This window comes from Hibiscus syriacus, unplaced genomic scaffold (genome assembly GCF_006381635.1).
Source record: "Hibiscus syriacus cultivar Baekdansim isolate YM2019G1 unplaced genomic scaffold, ASM638163v2 tig00111769_pilon, whole genome shotgun sequence".
Taxonomy (NCBI): Eukaryota; Viridiplantae; Streptophyta; class Magnoliopsida; order Malvales; family Malvaceae; genus Hibiscus; species Hibiscus syriacus.
In genome coordinates, this window is record NW_024063172.1 from 4,289,178 (window position 1) to 4,298,604 (window position 9,427).

At 35.8% G+C, this 9,427-nt stretch overlaps 1 pseudogene; it reads left to right on the plus strand.

Moving 5' to 3' along the window:
- Positions 1 to 1,353: 1,353 nt before the first annotated feature.
- Positions 1,354 to 4,560, plus strand: LOC120169451 (annotated as a pseudogene).
- The last annotated feature ends 4,867 nt before the right edge of the window (positions 4,561 to 9,427 follow it).

Sequence of the window (9,427 nt, forward strand, 5' to 3'; positions counted from 1 at the left end):
TTATATCAAATTCTTCTACTATGCACAAGCTTTTGGACTTAGCTTTTTGTATCACAATTTGGTCATTTTTAGTCTTTATACTTCTTAAAATTTAAAATTATCTGAATAATAGTCGATAAATTTATCAAATTAAATTTGTAAATTTAATTCTTATTATTCGAGTTGATTATTGTAGGTTCTTATAATTTAATCTTATTGGCATTATCTTATTTGACTCGAGATTAAAATTTTAAAATTCAATAGAAACTAAAATCGATCAAATCATAAAACACGACTAAATCTACAACTCATGCATAACACAAGGACTACAGATAAAATCTAACCTAACTTTTATAAATATAGATCACAGCTAACAACTTGGCAAGTTGGAGACGATGATATGAAAATACCACGAACATGGTGTGGGGTTTTGTTTGCACAAAGGGTATTTTTGAGACAGAATACAGGCTAGATTTGAAGTTTTGAAAGAAGTTATCCCTTTGGTAGAAATTGCTTGCCAACTCTGGTCTTCTTCCAAGTTTGGCTGATTTTGAGTAATTCCCCATCCCCATCTCTTTCTGGGGAAAAAAAGTATATCAAAACTGCAAAGGCAAGAAAGTAAGCTTGTAGCTGTAATATTCAAGAAATAATGTATAATCGGTGCAAAGGAATACAGATAAAGCAGAAAATTATTAGTAGGGAAGGACATGAGTGGGATTTTGGTAAACTGGAGGGTCCAGATTATATGATTTTCTGCTTTATATATGTATGTATATGTATTTCAGTTGGTATTTTACAATTTTATTTTGTATATTATAATTAGAATGTAACTAATAAAGAAAAATCTGGTTACTCTTTCAACATCTCTCTCTTTCTGCCACACATCACTTAAAGCAGTCTATCAGCATTGTTGCAGCAGCCAGCAGTTGCCGCTGTACAGCTTTCATTTCATATAAAAAAGCATCTACTTTTCCATAATCCTAAACAATACTCTTTTATAGATGTATATATTGTACTCTTATATCTACGTATCTAATCATAAGTATTTACAATAATCTAATGTTGTTCTTAATTTTTTAATCTCATAAAAGACTAAAACCCCATCAATCCCTTATGCAAAAGGTTTATCTTTTGGTTTCTTTTTGAGGGTCTTGACTCAAAGTTTCCTCTTTAACCTTTGGAAATCAGTCACTAAATATGTAGCCATGAAATGGCAAAAGGTTTATCTTTTGGTTTCTTTTTGAGGGTCTTAACTCAAAGTTTCCTCTTTAACCTTTGGAAACCAGTCACTAAATATGTAGCCATGAAATACCCTCTCCTGTATAACTCAGTTACAGTGCAAAGACCAAAGCTTTTATTTTCTTCGACTGCTCAATGGGGTGTTTAATCCTGAACACGACGGAAGAAGATGAAACGCCGCCGTCTGATTCTTTATCCTCATCTTCGGTGCTAAGTGTTTCTGGTTTTAGTTCTTCAGTTTGTTTAGAGCTTTGGCATGCTTGTGCTGGTCCACTCGTATCTTTGCCAAAGAGAGGAAGTGTAGTGGTATACTTCCCTCAAGGCCACTTGGAACAATTTCCCGAATTTTCAGGCTTTGCTTCAGCTTATGATCTCCATCCCCATGTGTTTTATCGGGTTGTTGATGTCAAGCTCCATGTAAGCTACCTGTACATTTTTTGAATGCTGTCACTCTTGTGTGTTCATTATGTCGTCTCGCGTTTAATGAAGCTTTACAGTTTTTTTTAAATAATCCAATTTTGTTTGTGCGTTTTCCATCTGGGTTTCTCTTAATGTGGATTTGCCATGAAATTGTTTTGTTTTTGTTGGCAGGCTGAGGCTGCCACAGATGAGGTTTATGCTCAGGTTTCACTGGTTCCTGAAATTGAGGTGAGCTTTATTCTATTTTTTTTCTCGTATTGTATTGTATTGTATTGTATTGTATTGTATGTTTGCTAGTATGCTTGTGTGTAATCAAGTTGCTTAACCTTAGGTGCTTCATTTCCTTTAAACTGATGGGGATATAAGATAATTACATCATTATGAATTATAAAGCATGGTCTAATGATGAATCTGACTTATTTTGTAATTTGGTTTATCATTTTGTTGTTTAATGTACTTCTCATTTGGTCTCAAGGGTGGTTTTGAAAATATTGGGTCTGATTTTGTGTAAATTATGCAATGCAGCAAAGTGAGCAGAAGTTGCAAGGGAAAGCGGAGATAGACGGTGATGAGGAGGATGTCAAAGAAGAAATCAAGTCGACAACGCCGCACATGTTCTGCAAGACCCTTATTGCTTCTGATACCAGTACGCATGGAGGCTTCTCTGTCCCTAGTCGAGCTGCCGAGGATTGCTTCCCTCCCTTGGTAAGGGTCTTGCACTTTCTTCGTTTCTATATGCTCAAGAATTCATTATGTTTTGGTGAAACACTCGTATGTTACAGCCTTTTGAGTTTAAGTTGATTGGATTTATAGGACTATAATCAGCAGAGGCCATCATAGGAGCTTGTTGCAAAAGATCTGCACGGCATTGGATGGAGATTTCGACACATTTTTAGAAGTATGCACTAAATTTAATGAATGATGCTTCTGACTCAAAACCGTGATTATCTGTTAATTTCTCTAGTTGTTGCTAAGATATTTTCGGATTGTGTAGGGCAACCACGGAGGCATTTGCTCACTACTGGATGGAGTGCTTTTGTAAACAAGAAGAAGCTCGTCTCCGGAGATGCTGTGCTTTTTCTTAGGTTCAAAACTTTACCTTTCGTGAAGGCTTAATTAATATCGTATGGGAATCTTGTTTAGTGTTGCTGGTAGGGGTAAGGATGGGGAACTGTGGCTGGTAAACCGAAGAGCTGCACAAATTAAAAATGGCACTACTTTTCCATCTTTTTGTAGCAAGCAGTTGAGCCACCGCACCTTGGCAGATGTGGTTCATGCGGTACCAATGAGAAGTGTTTTCAGCATTTACTACAATCCAAGGTACGTTAGTATTGACACCATTCAGATATGTGACGAGCAATATTCCGAGGACACAATTCGAAAGTTTCCTAGTCAATTTTCAGATTCTTATTGCAATGATGGACACAATTCGACACCATTTTGATATGCTCATGACAGCTTGGTTTGAAATAGTTAACATTAGGCTGACACTTCTCACTTGTTTCCTATATTCTGTTTTCACATAAGCACGAGCACTGTACCTTATTGACTTCGTCTAACATCTAATATAAAGATACTTGTTCTCGTTATTGTTGTCATGTGAATCTAAACTATTTTTGTTGACGTATAGCAGGGCTAGTTCATCAGAGTTCATAGTACCGATCCGTAAATTCTGGAAGAGTCTTGATCATTCATTTTCTGCAGGAATGGGGTTCAAAATGTGGTTTGAAACTGAAGATGCAGCGGAACGAAGGTGTGACCTGATTGAACCTTCAACTCTTTAACTTGAAATAACTTTGTTTTTAGCCTCAAGAGCGATGACTGACGCCACAGTTCTATTGGGGCCTTAATTGAATCTTTCCATTTCTTTTTGTAGATACACGGGACACGTAGCCGGAATTAGCGATTTGGATCCTGTCAGATGGCCGGTTCAAAATGGAGATGCTTGTTGGTATAGTTGCAGACCATCACACGTTGTTTTGGATGTTTTCTTTTCTGCTGACTAGTCTATGATACAATGTCTTTGATATATCCTCATTGTTTCGGGTTTATTGGATCATTAATAGAGCTTATCTAATAGTTCTTTCCGACTCATTTTCATAGGTAAGGTGGGATAATGTTGATGCCAACAAGCACGGCCGGGTTTCTATCTGGGAAATTGAACCATTTGGTTCTATTCCTAGTTCTAACAGCTTGCTTTCATCCAGTTCGAAAAGGAACAGGGTTGGGTTGCCTTCAGGATTTATGGTTCCTGGTAGGTTCTTCTGCATAGCTAAATCTCTTTCCTGTGTCTTGCAGAGTTATTTGACTCGGTCCTTTGTTCTTCTAACAGATGGAATTGGAGCATCTGACTTTTCGGAACCTTTGCGTTTCCAGAGGGTCTTGCAAGGTCAAGAAATTTGGGGTTTCAAAACCTTTTACGACGGTGCTGCTAGTCACAACATGCATCGGTCTGAAACATGACACAGCTTTCATAGTTCTAATGGTTCTGGTATTGCTGCAATAGGAAATGTTGGTAGAGAGTCACGGGTGAATTCTAATCGTAGACACTCGTTTTTGTTCGTCGAAAAAAATATTAATATATATATATATTATTTTTATTTTATTAATACTAATTACATTGTTTTGTAGGCCCAGCAGACCCAACCCAGTACATACAAGCCTACACCAATTGACCAGTCCAAGACTCGAAGACCCCAACAGCTCACTCAGCAACCAACCCGCCTAGTATCCGACCTGAGATTCGACTCGATCTGGACCCGGTTGGGTTTCTTCACTCAATTACCATACCCTGCTGCTCACCTACTGCCTGCAGCAACTGTTGTTGCCATCCCGTGTCAGCTCCACCATGCCCTGCCAACGCCCTACTTGACAACAGCAACAAGGCCATCATCTCCCTCAACGGCACCACCAAATGCATAAAAAAAATCAGCAAGAAATTTATATTAGCATTTTGTAATGGGCATATAACCCAACCGAAAAAACAAAATGTAATGACAATTATCAGCAATAAAAACAAAACAAAAAACAGTTTATAAATTTTTTCCCTTTACTCTCTTACGCAACAAAGCACAATCAAATCGAAGATAAAACAAATGAAAGACGAAAAAGGGTTCTTATGTTCGGTTGGAGTTTCGTCGGCAGCCTGGGCGTCATCTCGACGATCCGAACGGTGAAGATGTAGAGAAGCGAACGGTGAACGATATATCTGAAAATGGATGCGATCCAACGGCGGACGGCAGCGAATCGGGGAGAGGAAAGTTGAAAAGTTTCGGTTAGATTTGTGGAGTTTGGGATCGATTCTCGCGAAACCGACCCTAGATCAGAGACGAGGAGGCTGAGACGGATCTCCCGTTGTAATTTAGTGGCCATCAGCCATCGACGGATGGTGGGCCGGTGAAGGTGAATGGCCACCCACCCCCAGTTTTCTAGAGAGAGGGGAGACAATCTCTCTCTAAAAATATTTTTAGAAGTGTTGTCTTCCCTATATGAGAAATAGATAACCTTGAATTATTGGTCATTAACACTACTCTTTTTCCTTTATATTCATCCATGTCTTGTAGCTTCTTCTTGTCATTGGTCATATAATTGAAGCAGCCAAAATCGACGATCCAATCATCTTTATTGTTTATTTTTGACTTCATGATTGCTACGAGAGCTTGTTCCTCAATGTCTTCCTCTATCTCTTCTTCATCAACTCCAACAAAAAATCCAGCTTTTGCATCCCATTATTCTCTTTTTTTCTCCTCATTTTTCGTGACCATGTTTCATTGGAAAGTTCGCTTCATGGGAAATCTACAATCTCGATCAAAATGGTCCTTATTACCATAGTTAAAGCATTTATTTTTTCTTTTATCATTCCCTCATGTTATTGGCGGTGGTATTCTCTTTTTCGTCAAGCCCCCCTGAATCGTTGCTTCTTATTTTTGGATGACACTTGCCTCCTTGTGTCCACATTTCTTTCGTCACTTCTTGTCTTTGAGGCGTGAATTTTTTCTTATTAGTGAAGAGTGTCTCCTCTTCGTCTTTCATGGTTACTCCATTCATTTGTTTAACTAATGTCTCTTGATTAGCCAATAGGTCCTCCAACTCTACCAATGATGGTTGGGCAGGCCATCCCCTCACAGCGATTATAAATCCGTTATACTCAGGCCCTAGACCATGAATAACAATTATCTTCATCCTTGCCTCACTTACTTCCTCTTCAAGAACAAGTTGAGATATCTCATGGCAAATAGATTTCACCTTGGTGAAATATTGAGAAATAGTTAGGTTGCCTTGTGATATACCTGCAAGCTAAATTTCCAAGAGTTGGAGGCATGTTTCATTCTTCTTCGAAAATAATTTTTCTAAAGTCTCTCAGGCTACCTTTGGTGTCTTCTCATTATGAATGTGCTCCAATAGGTCATCCTCGATTGCAATCTTCAAAATAAATAAAGCCTTCTCAGCCTTGATGTTCCACTTTATCAAGACTTCAACATTTTCTTTTGCTGGAGGAGTTATATCGTTGCCAGTGACTATTTCCCACAAATCTTAACCTTATAGGTAGGATTCTATGCATGTCTCTCAATAACAATAGTTGTGGTTATTGAGCTTTTTGATTTCACTGCTCGTGCTTGCAAGATTTGTCATCATAAAAGACGTCTGATGTCAAGTAAACTTGGTCCTAGACCAATGAGCTTCACAGTTCCTAATTTCGCTTCGGTAGAATCTCCTCTTAGAGCCTTATTGTTAACACGTCGATGTAAGCGTCCAACGATTACCGAAGCTTTCATATACTAAAAATGGTCCTGAACCACCTAATATGATACCAATTGTTGAAAACTTCGATGAGACCAACACACCCACTATAGAGGACCTATAATATACCATTCACACTACACCAACACTTTTGACGTTGATTAGCCTTTTATCTTTTAAATTCTTAGTGCACAATAATACTTAGGTGGCATGGCCGATTATATATCATTCAAGCGGTATAATTGACTATATATTAATCAGGCGGAAGAGTCGACCATGTAATAGAACTAACACAAGTGCACTAAGAACTTAGAAACAACTAAGGCTTAGCTAGTAAACTTAAGAGAAGAAAAAACTTTTATTGATACAAAATACAATTACAATATTACCTAATTACCCCACCACTTTACTCTTCTCTACCTCTAAAGCTCTTTTTCTCTAGCTTACACTTTTGACATCATTTTCTCACTTTTTCACTCTTACTATAATGATAAAATCTCACCCTTATTTATAGTTACTAGTTAACATCTTAGCCATTTAATATTAAAAATATCTAGATTCTTCTAATATATGATTCTAGATATAATATTAAATAATACAAATATCTAGATTTTTCCATAGATATTTCTACACATCTACCATTTTCATATTATTCTAGAATATTCCTAATATATATACACACATATACTAAATGACATATATAATTTTTTTGGATTTGCATTGTCTTTTAATATTTTTATTAATTTTTAATTTTTTATCCCTCCTAACATTAAATTATAGAGGGTAAATTACACGAATCATCATTGTAATTTACTCTATTTTTTATTTCACTCATTGTAGTTTAAATTTGTTCAATTTCCTCACCGAATTTTATACATTTAACATTTTTATCACTTAAGCGTCTCACAAAAATGTTATAATGTGGAATTTATTATTATTATTATTATTTTTAAATAATATTTTTCAAGTCAGTAAAAAAATAAAAACAAAACAAAAAGAAACCATATTTTTCTTCCCCATTCTCTTCTTTTCCGCTCAAGTCTTCTTTTATCACCCTTCTTCACCATCCTCTACTCCACCCTCTTCTTCACTATCTTCTCCTAAAACTCTACCTTCCTCCACATCTTAATTTGATTTAGAGACTTAACAAATAAATGCAACTGCCATGAATAAGTAAAATAAATGCAGAGAAATGGAGAACCAAAACCATGAATCAACCCTGAGTCAACCAAATCAACGAGTCAGCTCACCGTCTCACGAGCTGTCATCAACTTCTTCAACTGAACAAACCCAGGAACGCAATCGCCAAGAATCATCGCAGCACAAAAGTCACTACGTGTCAGCCCAAAACGCTCGAGAAACGCCAACCTTCCTCCATCGTCATTTCCACTGGAAATCATTGTTGAGATCCTCTTAAATTAGCCCGTCAAATCCCTCTTTCGTTTTAGGTGTGTTTCCAATTCATAAAAAAACACTCATATATTTTTAATCAGATTGATCATTGAACTTAATAACAAGTTATAAAAGGTTTAGAGGCGGTGGAGTTAGGGATGGTAACAAGTCAGATTTTTAGTCCACATGAATCTAATCCGAATATAAAACTTATCTATCCATCATCCGAATTGACCCAACTAGAGTTTAGGGAAGCATCACAAAAGTTTATATGAAAAATTTTGCATTGTAATCTAAATTTTCTAACTATGCTATTGTTAGAGGCCTCATCAAAGTTTATAAGTCGATTTGATCCAAAAAGAATTCAAAGATCAATTTAATCAAATTTATCAATTCAAGGACTAATTTGATAAAATAAAATAAGAGCAAATTTAAGCAAACTTACCAAATTTAGGGGTCATTTTATAACCCAAAAAAAAGTGGAAAGGTTGGTAGATGATTGTATCTTTGTTGGGCCAAGTGCCATTATCCGCAAATTCAGCCGAATGTGTCTGGTCCGCTTGCAAGCTGAAAAAATGTTTAGTAATTCGCATGAAAATTGGATGTTGCCGCTAAATTATTGGTTCAACAGCAAAATTGAGTGTGAAGTTGAAGCATGTTGGTATCAAATCCAAACTCGAATTCCATATTTAATTTTTTTTTTAAAAATGGAATTTATTTGAGTGAGTTTAATAATAAAATAGAAAAATTTTCTCTTTAAAAATTTATATCTATAAAATATTTATATATTATAAATAATATACGGAGCAGCTGCGGGGCTGGATTCCTCATGTGAAGACTTGGTTTAAAAGAATATTTAGTGCAGGCATGATGATAGTACCATCGAACCACTTGGGTTGATGTATAGTTTTCACCGCATAAGGGGGAAGAAGAGGAGATAGGTGACGATAAGGATTATTGGGGAAAATCAAGGAATGGACCAGTGACAATTGGACAAGTGTGCTGATATCTTATTCCTTCACCAGCCTTTCAATGGGGATAAGAACAGACCCTACCCACACTCCCCATCCTCCAAATATCCACAACTACTGTCTCCGCCACTCCTTTCATTTTCTGTGTATAGATTTTGGGTTTTAAGATTAAGATAAAAATAATTATTTCAATAATACTCATTGTTTAAATCTTCCTATTAATAAAATTAAACATCAAAATTATTACATGTTTTTAAAATATAAATCCAAATATTATTTTATAATAAAAGAAAGAGGAATATTGTATCCTATTCAATCATTTTATATCATTCATCAAATATTTCTAAGAATTTCATTAGAAGATGTATAAAGCTAATGTACCTAACAAATTTTTATTATCATAAACTTGATGTCAATGTCACCCTCGTATTTTGCGACTTCATCTTAAAAAACATCAAAGTCATTATGTGTTAAACCTGTATTTATAAGCTCTCGCATTATAACATCATCATCATCAAGTTCCATATTATTTTGTGGGTCTCTATGATTTTACGCAATCTGATAAATGCATCTCACGATTCTATTTTAAAATTTGAATTTTACAAAGCTTAGATATCCAATCTGATGTTATTCTGATTTATTTTTATTAAATAAAATTAGTTCAAATATAAAAGTTCAAAGTGGAA